Here is a 16,082-nt window from a genome sequence, read left to right on the forward strand (position 1 = left end):
GGAGCAATCACAGACAAATCCCAAGATACTAACATCTTACAGGAAGGCCTAACACAGACCAATGACTGGTGTCAAAGCATGTCTTAAAAGTCAATACCAAGAAATACACAATAGTGCCTTTTGGGATGTTGGCCACCCAGGGGAAACTACCTCATTGATAAAATACCCCTAAAATAGACACAGTAGTCAGAGATTCAGGGACTCATAGATAATAATCTGACTTTTGACCAACATATGTCTAAGGTGGTAAGAAAATCATTCTGTGTCACTCAGCTTATTAGTAAGGACATCTAGGTCTAGAGAAGTCATTGTGCATCTGTTCTCAGCCCTTATCAGATTCATCAAGTATAATGTCCTTTTTGGTATGTACAAGACCAGACATATGCAACAACTGGAAAGTCCACAAAGGTTCCTCACAAAAAGAATACAGGGTGTAAACAGAATGTCCTGTGCAGATCGCCTCAAAGCCCTATCTCTGTACTTTGTTTCCTACACAGTGCTGAGAGGTGATTTATACCTGGCATGCAAGACATACTTGGATCCTGCTCTGATGGACATTTTTGCATATTGACAAAATAAATACCAGCAGAACTACTAAAGCTAAGGATTTAAACTTTGCTTGTGACTTAAACAGGACATGTTGGAGGGACAGGTATGTATCTTAGAGGCAGCTGTTAAATCATGCCCTAACACACCACTTAAAATAACCTAAGGCAAAATAACTCAAGGGATACATCTGAGTTATAAGGGTAGGCTTATAAAGACCCCGGTGGTCATTAGCCAAATATACACCTATGAAGCTGAACTCTCTTCATGCTCAACCCAAACAGATTAGCCTCTCAATGTTGGAATTTCCTGGAAAATACAGCTATGCTCTGGCATTTGTAAACTCTGAAATGAACTTACATAAGAAATTAGGATTAGTTATTTATTTGTATTTATTATTTCATTAACCAGGTAAGTGAGTGAAGGAAAATAGGTCTCTTTTAGCAATGACCAATAAAATACAAACTATACAGGTAGTATACATAGACTGGAATTCACAATATGAAGTGACAGAGTGCTCTGAAATGAAGACAAATACTGTTTTCCTGTAACTGGATGGGTGTCCTGTGACAGTTACAACTGGTTCAAGTAGGAAGGCACCAGAATGTGCATTTGCCAAGGATCACTGGGTGGCGCAGTGGTGCAGCGGTTAATGTTGTCACCTCACAGCAAGAAGTTCTCCAGTTTGATTCTCACCTGGGATGCCTTCTGTGCGAAGTATTCATGTCCTCCCTGCATTCATGTGGGTTTCCTCTGGGTAGTCTGGTTTTCTCCCATATTCCAAAGCCATACGTCTGGAGCATTTCTCCGCGGGCCTCCACTGAAAATAGGCTCTGTCCTAGTCGGCTTTCCTGGACAACAAATGTTAAATAAATAAATCATAGGCTTGATGAGTGCAGGGAATGTGGAAAGGTTAATGTAAAGGGAGACTGTATCTTTATACCTTTATGAAAGATAAAGAGGCATTGCTCACACCACAAAGGCTGAGACTCAAACATCTTTTATGATGCTGTAGCAGTTGCTAAAATTAGCACTTTTCCAAAAGAGGAAATGTACTACATGATTATCACAGATACTGTTGGGCAAGTCTCATCCATATGTCAAGCTATCGGCCATTCCAGTTAACATCTTAAATATCAGGTCTGAATATGAATGCATGCATCAAATCCATAATTGTTTTTCAGAAGAAGCTGGCATTGCAAAACAACTTAATAATGCAAATTCTACTAACGTAGAGCCTGTAACAGTGTATAGTTGCATACAGTACCATGATCCACTAGAACAGTTTATTCCACAGAAAGAACATACATACAGACCATTGAGTCATTAACTGCTACCGTCTTCCAAAATAAAAAAATATATATATCACACACACACATACACACATATATATAAACACACTGTTTTATCATATCTAAATAAATATGCAATAAAAATAAATAAATTGCAGAATATGACTGGCCAAAGGTTCAAACAGAAGACCTTAAGTAAAAAAAAAAAAAAGAAAACATTGTGATTAAAAACAAGCATGCTCATCTACATTTGAAATAAAACAAATATCAGTCATATGTGGTATGTGAAATATTATTCTTTCACATCAGGAAGAACATGCATGTGGTCAAGAGAGACTAATTTGTTCTATTTAGGGTGTCTAGATACAGATTTCTAGGAATCTGAACAGAAATGTCCCTTTTCATTAATTTCCATAGCAATAACATAAGATTACTAACCCATCCTGGGCTTGTCCAGCATTGCCACAGTATCCACACCGTATCACAGGAAATACAGCAAAGTTGGTGAATAGTGATATACTGTACAAAGCAGCTTAGAATCAAGTTTACAAGTTCATAGGTAGTTACTAAGCCTGTGGTGTAGGAGTTATTGAGAAGCTGAGTCAAGAAACTCAGTAAAATTCTAAGGTATTAGTTGCCCAAATCAAGAAGACTGCTACAACATCTTGCTGGGGTATAGTTACCATTACCTATCCACTTACTTAGTCTAGATGTAAAGGTAGTGAATATATTGCCCTGTTTGATATGGAGAGGGCAACAAATACTCCAGTATATGTGGTACTGTTGCTGGGATTGCTGTAATAACAGCAACAGTACCACATATACTCCAGTATATGTGGTACTGTTGCTGGGATTGCTGTAATAACACCCCCAGCCATCTTCATTTCACTCTGTATAATGTAACTCTCATGCATTAGAATTATGACCATGTCAGCATGTAATGTCTCTGGCCCTGTCATCCTTCACTGCAGCACCTTTTAGAATAAACAGCTGATCTGTGTCAAGCTGAATTTTGCATAAGCAAACCATTGCCTTTTCTTCTTTTTCGGAACACAAAGTCTTCAAATACTAGAAACCATATAGTCAGTGACAATGTTTGGGCAAGTCTACTTTGTTTATTTAATAAAGTAGGCTATGTCTATGAACAAAAACAAGTACATCTAAGAAGGATAAATCTGAGAGCCAAATAATGTTAAGCCTAAATTATAGCATTTGAGAGGTACATCCAGCTTTACCAAATTTTTTCAGACTGCAAAATGTCTGAAAGCCAAACTCATTGTCAGTAACAGACTAGTATCTAGTGCTACAAAAAGGTAATATTACCTACTGTATTTGACAATGGATCCCATTTGTTCTCTATTTGACAAAAGTCTGCATGTCTTTCGGCTTTTCCTGGTAAGGAACTCCGGCCGCTAATGATTGGCAGTAGATTTTTATGAAACGCTGAGGTGCCAGCTCGACGCCCAACCTTCAACAAAGGCATGCCCATTTACGCACGCATGTCTTTCGAAATGCTACCCAACCGCGGGGAGGACATGCAGACTCCACACAGAAGGCACTCCCAATCCAAGCCGAGAATCGAATGGGAGAACCTCTTGCTGTGAGGTAACAACTCTACCACCGTACCACCGCGGCAGTAAAAGTCTGCATGTCTAATTAGCATAAAATATGAAGACCAAGTAGCACATAAGTCTTTCTGCTTCCAGTAGGAATATGGAATACCACTCAGAAACATATGTTTAAATAAACAGAGTGACAAAAAATGATGGAAAAATATAAGCACATTATCATAGACAGTGTAAATTCTCTAGACTTTAATGAACTATACTGAAAATGCCACATAAAGTCAATTAGCTTTGCCTCAGAAAAATGGAGATGTAATACTTGTGTCTTTTATTTTTAATTTATTGATGCCACTAGTATGTTGGTCATGTAGTGTTTTTTTGTGTACTAGGCAGCTTCAAAAAATCACATGTGATTAGGGAGGATTCAGAAAAATGTGTGACTGGGTAAATCAAAGCCTGAAAATAGGGACATACCGCCAGAATTAGGGCCATCCTAAATCAGGCCTGTAAATAGGAACATTCTACCAAAATAGGGACAGTTGAGAGGTCTGGAAATTAGATGTTGCACCAGTAGAAAACAGCAAGCAAGAGAACAGATAACATAAGAGGCTGTATGGAAAGAACACACATGTCTAGGACAAAAATGAAAGGGAATGTCTCAGGATGGGAAATCCTGCCCCATGAGAGGGAGAAGAACTTCAGCTAAGAATGTGCAAACAAATCTCTCTCTCAAATTCCTCCAATCATCAATGAATTTGTGCATGATTTCATTCAGGACCTGCTTTCCTTAGAACATTTGCCAGAGTATTGCATATCTCACACAGATAAAGGAAGATAACCGATGCAATGAATAAATTCTTCTTGATCATCAGTTCCTTAATGCTAATGGATTACCTAAACATTAAGCAGGAATCCAAGTCCTGTTTGCTCAGACAGAGCATCAAGGCCATGTTGAATAACTTATTCCATGAAAGTTGGTGACAGCTTTAAGTACTTCCCAATTTCTAAAGCACTAATATCCAGATTCATCTCTTCATCATGGTCAAGGAAGAGCCAATTTTATCTGGGTACCCTATCATGACTGCAAAGTATTCAACATTATAGGATGAACTGGTCCTCCTGAGAAAGGCTGATTACAGACTTTTAGTTCATATCTTAAACCTACCATATAAACTCCTTTATCATTAGCTCTGTGATCATTAATGTCATCGACCACTGTCTCTGCATTCTGGTTCCTCTGTGCTCTGACAATCCAATGAGTGACATTTATAACCAAGTGCATGAGATAGCTACTTTGGCTCTGGACATGTAACACAACAGCTGAAGGTATTGCCTAATGTCCTATTGTCTACAAGGACAAGTACCCGTTGCCTCAAAATACTTTCTTTATTGTATATAAAGGACTATGTCTATATTATAAACATGAAAGCTGCAAATAGCGACTACATCTACATCGACACATAAAGGTCGATGTACAAAAAGAGCGAAATACATAATCGGTGAAAATGAAAAAGGCGATAATGGGGATGAGGAAATATATCCTTTTCCCCACTGTACTGTGGTCTCAGAGTTGGTATATTTATGTAGGGGTGCAGCACCTCAAATGGGGGGGGGGTGCAGGGGGGCTTGCCCCCCTGCAAAAGTGAGTTAATTTAATTTTATTTAGTTACTTTGAGCTTACCTGCATGGTGCTGTTGGTTGACAAATACGTTCGTCATTTTCATTTTCGCCGATTACGTATTTCATTCTTTTTGTACATCGACCTTTATGTGTCAGTGTAGATGTATTCGCAGTTCAGACCTTTTATGTTTATAATATAGACCCTAAAGGACCAATAATAGTTTTTAGACATCATCAAAGCCTCTTTTATGGCTGTCTCATCATGGTTCAGTTACACCTAAGTACTCCATCTGATTTCATCATAAATACCTTGCAAGTAAGTACAGCAAAGTTCATGATCTCTCCCACAAAGCTGAGAAGGTAGTCAGATTCAAGCTCATCTGTGAAGTATAAGCCTGTGGAACCTCTCTGTGCAGACTGACTAAAACAGATGCTGAACTAAATAGGAAAAATGTGGGAGGAAGTCATAAAGGAGAAATCTATTCACTATACGAGGTTGATGCCGTTTCCTAAATATGAACAGCTCATGATGACAATGAAACATGATTTCAGATGATCCTGACCTCATGTGTACATGTAAGGCATCCGATAGTCTCATCTCATCATGGGCGAGAGAAACTGACTCAGACACTGACAAAGATGCAGTTTCAACACAGTCATTATAGGTGCAAATGGGCTACTTTGGGCAGAGTAGCTGTCACTGGTAGACTTCCCTATAAAGCTTTTTTCTACCACCCCTTACAGATAGAGAATCAAGTCGCGTTCAAGTGTTTAAACTATAAACAGCTTCCAAAAGTAAACCACAGAAAAACTGATATGCTGCTTGTGCAAAGAGCCTGTCAAAGTAAACTCATTGCAAAACTCTTCAAAAAAAGAATGCAACATTAGGTCTGAAATTCAGTGAAAATAATAATGCAACAAATTAAATGATTGACAGTCTGTTATAATCCAAGCCAAAATGGAAATCTATGCATAAGTCCAGACAGAAAGAAAGTTATGACTGGCCCGATGGGCTAAAGGGAAGTCTCTGTGTTCACCAGTGGGAGTGGTTAACACTGAACAGCCTGCCTGTCCCTGGAGGAGTGGTTACTACCTAGAAGCTTTAGTTTTATTGGCCATTTTGGGTCAATTCTAAATTCCTTGATCTCTCTCTCTTAAAACCAGGCTGCCTTGTGGTTTTGGTGTCTTTTCAGGCTTGCTAGTTGTTGCACCTACCAAGAGGAGAAAACGCTGAGAGAAGAAAAGGAGCCACTTTTGTGATTTTAAGTATTTTCTTCTGATTTTTTTTTAAGTTCTACTGCTTTGCCACCTACTTTTTGGCATTTTCCGGCTTGCTAAAGTTTATATCTGTAACAGTAACAGTACTTGGAACACATCTAGAGTCTGTTTACTGCATTTTATGTGTTGCACTTAATTTAAAATTGTTTTTTTCTCTAAAAACTGCATTTTACCTGATTTTGGCCTAGCACTCAAGTGTGGGGTCATTTATTGCACTGTTGTGATTATTTTGCTGCTTGTGTATCTCTGCTACCTTTAAACTACAACAAAAAGAAAAAAAAAAATTTTGCTTTTTTCCCACTTTCTGAAAGTTAAGAAAGTTCAGTTACAGATTTGCTGTTCTGAACTGTTTGGAAGTTTCTAGAAGGCCAGTGCTTGCTTGGGCTAAAGGGAAGTCTCTGTGTTCACCAGTGGGATTGGTTAACACTGAACAGCCTGCCTGTTCCTGGAGGAGTGGTTACTACCTAGAAGCTATAGCTTTATTGGCCATTTTGGGTCAATTCTAAACTCCTTGATCTCTCTCTCTTAAAACCAGGCTGCCTCGTGGTTTTGGCATCTTTTCAGGCTTGCTAGTTGTTGCTGAAGCACCTACCAAGAGGAGAAAATGCTGAGAGAAGAAAAGGAGCCACTTTTGTGATTTTAAGTATTTTCTTCTGATTTTTTGTTAAGTTTTACTGCTTTGCCATTTTCCGGCTTGCTAAAGTTTATATCTGTAACAGTAACAGTACTTGGAACACATCTACAGCCTGTTTACTGCATTTCCTGTGTTGCACTTAATTTAAATTTTTTTTTCTCTAAAAACTGCATTTTACCTGATTTTGGTCTAGCACTCAAGTGTGGGGTCATTTATTGCACTGTTGTGATTATGTTAGTGCTTGTGTATCTCTGCTACCTTTAAACTACAACAAAAGGGAATAAAAAACAAAAAAAATCTTGCTTTTTCCCCCACTTTCTGAAAGTTAAGAAAGTTCAGTTACAGATTTGCTGTTCTGAACTGTTTGGAAGTTTCTAGAAGGCCAGTGCTTGCTTGGGCTAAAGGGAAGTCTCTGTGTTCACCAGTGGGAGTGGTTAACACTGAACAGCCTGCCTGTCCCTGGAGGAGTGGTTACTACCTAGAAACTGTAGTTTTATTGGCCATTTTGGGTCAATTCTAAACTCCTTGATCTCTCTCTCTTAAAGCCAGGCTGCCTTGTGGTTTTGGCGTCTTTTCAGGCTTGCTAGTTGTTGCACCTACCAAGAGGAGAAAACGCTGAGAGAAGAAAAGGAGCCACTTTTGTGATTTTAAGTATTTTCTTCTGATTTTTTTGTTAAGTTCTACTGCTTTGCCACCTACTTTTTGGCATTTTCCGGCTTGCTAAAGTTTATATCTGTAACAGTAACAGTACTTGGAACACTTCTAGAGCCTGTTTACTGCATTTCATGTGTTGCACTTAATTTAAAATCGTTTTTTTCTATAAAAACTGCATTTTACCTGATTTTGGCCTAGCACTCAAGTGTGGGGTCATTTATTGCACTGTTGTGATTATTTTGCTGCTTGTGTATCTCTGCTACCTTTAAACTACAACAAAAAGAAAAAAAAATCTTGCTTTTTTCCCACTTTCTGAAAGTTAAGAAAGTTCAGTTACAGATTTGCTGTTCTGAATTATTTGGAAGTTTCTAGAAGGCCAGTGCTTGCTTGGGCTAAAGGGAAGTCTCTGTGTTCACCAGTGGGAGTGGTTAACACTGAACAGCCTACCTGTCCCTGGAGGAGTGGTTACTACCTAGAAGCTGTAGTTTTATTGGCCATTAAAACCCTACAACTCTCTTTTTGCGCAGTTTTGCGCACTGAGCAGCATCGGGCAGCGCCGCCTAAACATGTTTAAACTATTCCAGGCTCCACAAAGTCTGCTCTTCACTTTTTCCCTTAGAACTGTTCAAACTCTCAAAGTAATCACTATATTCTCTTTCTAAAGCCCTGCACTTGCTCAGCTCTTATAAGGAAACACTAACTAACTAAAGCACTACACAATCCTTGACTTCTCATAAGTATTAGACTCCCAATTGGTCCTTCCTGATCAAGTGAAAAATCAGTTCCCTTCCCTAATCTGATCAGTAAAAAAAACAGTTCCCTATACTAATCTGGTATGTCCAAGGGTCAGTTTCAGGGTTACTCTCCAGTCCAGCTGGTGAATCTGGGAATTTTGAGACAATGTTATAATTGCCTTATGTACACAGACAACCCTCTCCTCCTTCCAACAAACTCTAATACATGTGAGAGATGCAGTTACACAGCCAAACTGGAGGCAGAGCTCTCTCAACCCAAGGCTGGCACAGTCAGTCAGGAGGAAAAGGTAACCACCCACACCACAAATCCAGTCTCACACAGACCTATTGCATCTGCATACCCAACACATAAACACACAAAAACATACTCGGAGGCTCTAAATAAAAATCTGCCTAAACAGCAAAGACCTCCTAAGCAGATATCCAAGCAACAGCCACCCCTCAATACCCACAAATCACATATCTCACAAAATCAGTGTGCCTCACAGTCACAGCCCATAAGGCCAAACAACACACCAAATACACTTGTTATAGGGGACTCTATTGTCTGGCACACTGACGTCCCACTCACCAGACTGAACAAGGAGAAGGTCACTGTAAGCTGCCTGTCGGGTGCCAGGATCCGCCACATAATGCAAGCACTCGGGATACTCCAAAGCAAGTACAAGTAGGACTCCGTCATTGTCCATGCAGGTGTGAATGACCTGAGACGTACCTCCCTGGACTACATGAAAAGAGACATAGAGGAGCTCTCTGACCATGTAGCCCAGGCTGGTATGTCCCTGACCTTGAGTAGCATCTTGCCCTCACCAAGAATGATGCCACAGTATAAAGACAAAATGATCAGTTTCAACAATTGGCTAAAGTATTGGTGTCATTCAAAGGGAATCCAGTGTCTGTCAGCCTGGGATGACATGCTCAACAAGCCACGTTGCTTTGCTAGGGACGGCTTGCACCTGTCACCCTTAGGCTTTCGTATACTGGCCGAGGCTCTTGCCACCCCCATAGTGCCTTTTTTAGGCAAGGCTCAAAGGACAAACCCACCACCATAGACAACCCAAAGATAAAAAAACTAAAGGTAATGCTACTCAATGCCAGAAGTCTAAACCTCAAGATGCACGCACTCAAGACTCTCCTCAGTATGGAGAAAATCGATGTCTGTGCAGTAACAGAAACCTGGTTCAAGGCTCCTAAGAGCACCCCAGCACTACCAGATTATAATTCATACCATGCGTTGTGGCCCCAAAACTCGGACCGAAACACAAAAGCAGGGGGAGTATCTGTATTCATCAAAGATACCTACACCTCCAGGTTAGTGGCACTGCACGAAGCATCGGAAACCATCCATGTGCAACTAACAGCAGGCAAAACTGCCTTTCAGTTTGTAGCTTGCTACAGAACACCCTCCCTATTACAGGAACCCAACTTGGCATTCCTGAGAACACTGGAGAATATGAAGGTCTCTCCAAACACTATGTTACTGGGTGACTTCAACTACCCAAACATTGACTGGGAAAACTACTCAAGCCCAAACACCCTCGCCCAACGGTTCCTTGAATTTATAAACTCTAACGCAATGGAACAACTGGTCACCACTCCCACAAGAGGGAACAACATATTGGACCTGGTCATCACCAACATGGGGACTCTATATTCCACACCAGAGGTAAACCCCTCATTGGTAAGATCAGACCATAAACAAATTTCCCTGGACATCCATATCCCATCCCCACCCCCAGCCAAGGAAATCACTGTAAAGAATTTCTCAAAAGCCAACTTTGCACTTCTCAAGACTGAGGTAGAATCCTTCAAAGCCCCTGGGCCAGAGGATAATACAGCCCAATCAGCAGAATCCTTTACAAATGCATTCTATGAGCACCTGCAGGAATGCATGGATCGTGCTATCCCAAATAAAACCAAGACTCACTCCTCCAAAACAGGAGACCGGTCTGGTGGACCCCGGCCATAAATAAGCTATACAACAGAAGGAGGAAGCTACTACATGACAGAGCAAAATCCCAAAAAGGGAAGGCATCTCTGATCAGTATTAGCAAGAAACTTCGATCCCTCATAAAATCATCAAAGGCCAGTTTTGAAAGAAAAATTGCCCTAGACACTAAAGATAATCACAAGGCCTTCTTTAGTTATGTCAGAAACATGGGCAGAAACTCCCAGATATGCTCTGAATTGTTGCATAATGGTACAAAATATACCAAACCTACAGACATAGCCAACATCCTGGCAGACAGATTCAGCGCAAACTCTCCTCCCCCCCCCCCCCAAAGGAGCAAACGCCTATCCCAACTGAATGTAACCTCCCTGACATCACAGATGCACAGGTGAAAGCTGCCCTCTCCAAAGCAAAAAACACATCATCTATGGGACCAGATGGTGTCCCAGGCTGTGTCTTACACGAGCTCCAAGAAGCGCTGAACCCTCACATTAAGTCACTGTTCAAACTTAGCCTTACTACAGGATATGTACCCAAAGAATGGCATACAGCTACAGTGGTCCCACTCCACAAAGGTGGTGCCACAACAGACCACGGAAACTATCACCCCATAAGCCTGACTAGTCTGGTCTGTAAAGCTATGGAGCGTATTATTATGGAACTCAAACAAAGACATTGGGAGCCTCCAGACACTGGACCCTACCCAATTCGGCTTTGTTAAGGGCAGATCTTGCCTCTTAAACCTAGTTGATTTCTTTGAAACAGTTACCAAAGCCATAGATGAGGGCAAGGTAGTCCACACAGCCTACCTGGACCTCGCAAAAGCCTTCGACACAATACCCCACTCGGGCATCATAAATAAGCTTACCAGCTTAAATATCAACCTCTATATCACAAGATGGGTTGCAAACTGGCTCAGAGATAGAACCCACATGGTCAGAATCGCAGGTGCCATGTCCAAATCCAAACCAGTTACAAGTGGCATCCCACAGGGCTCAGTTCTGGGACCTCTCTTGTTCAGTATATACTTCTCTGAGGTTCAGGCTAACACGGGGGGATTATGGCTGACAAAGTTCTCAGATGACTGCAAACTGGGGGCCATAATTGAATCTCCAGCTGACACAAGCATCCTCCAAAAGGGTCTCACAGAGATGGATGCTTGGTGCCAGAGCCACGGCCTCAAGCTAAATGCTAAAAAGTGCATAGTCATCCCCTTTGGGAAAAACAAGGTGCCCACAAATTACCACATATGTGGTAATCCATTAAGTACGGAAGAAGTAATTAGAGATTTGGGGACCAACGTAGATAGTAATCTCTCCTTTGATAATCACGTTGCCAAAGTGGTTAGAAAGACATTCTATATAGCCCACCTTATCACGAAAGGGTTCACATCTAGATCAAGAGAGGTCATTGTGCCCCTCTACTCATCACTCATCAGGCCCATAACTGAATACAATGCCCCTTTTGGGATGTATCTTACCCGACACCTGCAGCAACTGGAGAGACCCCAAAAGTACCTCACCAAGAGGATCATGGGCTACAAACAGATGTCCTATGCAGCTCGACTAAAGAAACTCCAGCTCTACTCAGTTGCTTACCGCCTACTCAGAGGCGATCTATGCCTGACGTACAAAGCCATGTCAAACCCAGAATTAATGGACATGCTCCTCCTCAAAAAAATCCAAGTCCCTTAGAGCTACACGCTCCAGGGACCTAAACCTCAGCACAAAAATAAATAGGACATGCTGGAGGGACAGATTAATTTCCCAGAGGCTCCCCTCACTCTGGAATAGAATCCTAATTCATGTTAGACATAGCCCCTCGCTGACCCTCTTCAAGCGAAATTTGGACGCATGGATGGGAAATCGCAAATTCACCCCTGGGATCTCTCCTGTGTCCCTGCTAGACAGAGGCACAGTAAACTATTCTTAAAAGGGTACATTCTGTGACCTACTTTACAGAAGCACAGTAGGCTAATCTAATAGGGAGGCGGAAGACAAATATACTCTGGCTAGGCTTATAAATGCCCTAGGGCAGATAGCCTAGTATCTACCTATGAACCTATGAACCGAGTATTAAAACCAAAATAGCCTTTCATTCTTTCTGATTACCTTCAACAATTCTGTATCCAAGCATCTGAAGTCAGAAGGACTCAAAGTTTAATCTGGGGGGGTAGAGCATCATACTATCTTCAACCCTAATCTCCTCAAAGTAAAATAAAGTAGTGTTTCCAGTTGCAAATAAACACTAATAATCATGGCCAGATTGGGAGAAAAACTAAATATATAGACACTGTACACTAACAATACAGTCCTTTAATCATACATACAAATAAAAATATATGAAAATGCAATTTAAGTCATGGAAAATCATCTTGATGAAGAATGGTGAAGCATACATTAACACAATGTAACACTTCCAAATAAGCAAGCTATGAAACCTTGAAAGTTTGTATTGTCACAGCAAAAGCGATAATGATAGGTGACAGCATCTTACCAATTGTGAAAGAGCAGAAAGAGTGGCAGGTCATCTACTGCGGGTCATCTACTACAGTGGAACAGAAAGTGGACAGGCCATCCACTACAGTGCAACAGAAAGTGTTCAGGTCAGCCGCTACAGAGGAATAGAAAGGGGGCAGGTCAGCTGTTACAGTGGAACGGAAAGTGGGCAGGCCATCCACTACAGTGCAACAGAAAGTGGTCAAGTCAGCTGCTACAGAAGAACAGAAATGGGGCAGGTCAGCTGTTACAGTGGAACAGAAAGCAGGCAGGTCATCCATTACAGTGGAACAGAAAGCAGGCAGGTCATCCATTACAATGGAACAGAAAGCAGGCAGGTCATCCACTGCAGTGGTACAGAAAGAAGGCAGGTCAGTTACTACAGTGCAACAGAAAGTGGTCAGGTCAGCTGCTGCAGAGGAACAGAAAGGGGGCTTTTACAGTGGAACAGAAAGTAGGCAGGTCATCCATTACAGTGGAACAGAAAGTGGGCAAGTCAACCACTACAGTGGAATAGAAAGTGGGCTGGTAAACTACTACAGTGGAACAGAAAGCAGAAAAAGAAGAACCGCAGGAACAACAGATATTAAGGGATAACAGATGTTATCTTTGCCAGAAAGAAGCAAAACAAACTGAGATCAGATGTTGGAGTATAGCTTCAAATTTCAACAAAGAAAGACAACGACAATAAAACAGAATCAAGCCAAACTCTGAAGTATGTGTAAAATCTAAATTGTGGCAGGCAATATTAGAAGTACGAAGGAATTAAAACTCATGATTAGCATTCCTTGTCTTCTTGCAGGCAGCCAACACCATCTCCCATCCCAAGAGGCAGATGTGTTGACAGAAATATCAATGGCACAGTTAGGATCCCTGTTCTAAGAGGTGGCGATGGTCATTGCCTTCGGGGTGTCACTGTATTGGGTTAATGCATTCAGTGAAGAATTTCAGCACTGAGATTTATACCTACTCAACATACTTCGGGAGTATGTCTTATGTTTTAGCAATACATTGAAGACAAGGACAAGAAAGTACAGTTGTGTAAATACACTTATCACAACAGTAGGTGTATGAATGATCACTGCTGCAGTAGCCTAAGCCATATGGGTTATATCTTGCCAATGATATAAGAGCTGGCCAGCTTCCAAAGCTTCCAGGCACCTTCCTTGTACCCAAACTGTCTAGCAGATTGAGTTCAAAAATGCCAAAAATGGTGCCTCTTTCCCAGGGAAAACAAGCAGCAAATGCCAGTATAAAAGTCACTTTTTCACAGATATAGTAAAAAGCACTTTAAAATACTTTGCCAGTCATACAAAGTAAAGTAAACACAATTTATTTCTGCAAAAAAGATTGTTTTAATTACACTACTTTTAACTGAAATGAAAAAAAGGGCACTCCCATTTAAAAGTGCACTATAGTCTCATGACAGTCCATTAAAACATACATTCCTGGTTTTAAAATAACTTTCCTGAAGGAGAAAGTATTAATAAACAAAAACTAATCAATTGAAGTTTCCCCCCAAAGGGAACTTATCTGTCCGGCAAAGGAACAGCACAAGCCAACCGTCGATCCTTGGAAGCATCAGAAGAGCATACTCTTCAGCGGCAGTAATGTTCTGAAGGGCTTAGCACCCATACTTGTCTTTTAGTCAGCTCAAGCTGCCAAAGATAAGGCTGCTGACGCAGTGATCAATACGAAGAACATCAGTGGTGATGGCTTCCTTTCTTCATCAAATTTGAATAATAAGATGTTTTCTGTTGATTTGTTTTATTGCAATTTACTGATTCTGTCACACAGAACCTTGCGCTGAAAGTATGATATAACAATGCTGAATCCTTAGTAGAATTCACAGTCCTCCATGATACTGCCAAAGCCCAAACTGAAAAGTCTGACAGGATGATGGACATGCTTAACAGTTTCATAGTCACACTTACACCACTTAAATGAAGATTCTATTAATGCTGTTAGCCCTTACCAGCCTAAACATCCAATCCTTCCAATTCTTTACTGACCTGTCATTCCCCCTGTTCCACCAGGTTTTAGCATACTATATCACACCAAGGGGGTCCTCTTTCCTGAGTGAACAAATCAGACTATGTGATTTCATCTCACGGGACATGGAAGAAGTTACAATGTGAAAGAGGATTTAGCCATGAGTAAGAACTATTTATATGCGCACCCCAAACAGACACCACACTGGCTAACAACAGGCAAAATGGTACAAGTGCTCTTACTTAAGAGTGAACCTGCAAGCTACCCTAAACATTATAGACCAATAACTTGCCTTCTGACGATGTATAAACTATACACTGGAACTGATGCTGGCAAAGTTTATAGTCATTTATAAGAAAACTCAATTATGACAGTAGAACAAAAGGGCAATAAAAAGAAAATCATATGGAACAAAGGGTCATTTGTTGTTAAATAAAGTCATAGTGGAGAACTGTAAAAACGGGAAGAATTTAAGTATGGCATGGATAGACTACAAAAAAAAAAAACATTTGATAGTATCCTACATTCATGGATAAAAGAGTGCTTAAAAATGTATAAGATACACCCTACACTGATTGACTACATTACAGTAACCATGAAATAATGACAGACAACTTTGCAATTAAGCCATGATAAAGGACAGATTATTATCCCAGGGATAAAAATTCAAAGGGGGATATTCCAGGGTGACTCTCTGTCACCATTGTTATTCTGCCTTGCCATTGACCCATTAAGCTAGGCCATGGCTACAATTTGGCTCCTAGAAAACAGTCTAATTACTTTTCATCTTCTCTTTGTCGATGATTCAAAACTGCATAGCTCTTCAGATGAGGAACTGAAAGCACAGCTGCAGGTTCTCAAAACTTTTACAGATGATATTAGAATGTCATTTGGTCTTGATAAATGTGCAAAAGCAACCTTTAAAGCAGGAAAACTGCAGCATCAGAAAAACATCACTTTGGGACAAGAATGTGATATAAAAGAACTTGAGCAAGAGGGAGTGTATAAATACTTGGGAATTGATGAAGGATCAGCAATAAAACATGAACAAATGTGAATAAAACTCAGTAACAAATACTTTAGAAGACTTAAATTAATCCTGAGAACAACATTGACATCTAGGATCAAGATCCAAGCTATAAATCAATTTGCTCTTCCTGTCCTAATGTACAGTTTTGGAGTGATAGACTGGCCCCAAAAAGTGTTGGATAGATGAGATATTAAAACAAGAAGGATGCTTCATACTCACCAAATAATTTATAAAAATCAGTGTATACCAAGATTATATATTCCCCGT

Source organism: Protopterus annectens, chromosome 14.part0 (genome assembly GCF_019279795.1).
Source record: "Protopterus annectens isolate FY-2018-M chromosome 14.part0, PAN1.0, whole genome shotgun sequence".
NCBI classification, from domain to species: domain Eukaryota; kingdom Metazoa; phylum Chordata; order Ceratodontiformes; family Protopteridae; genus Protopterus; species Protopterus annectens.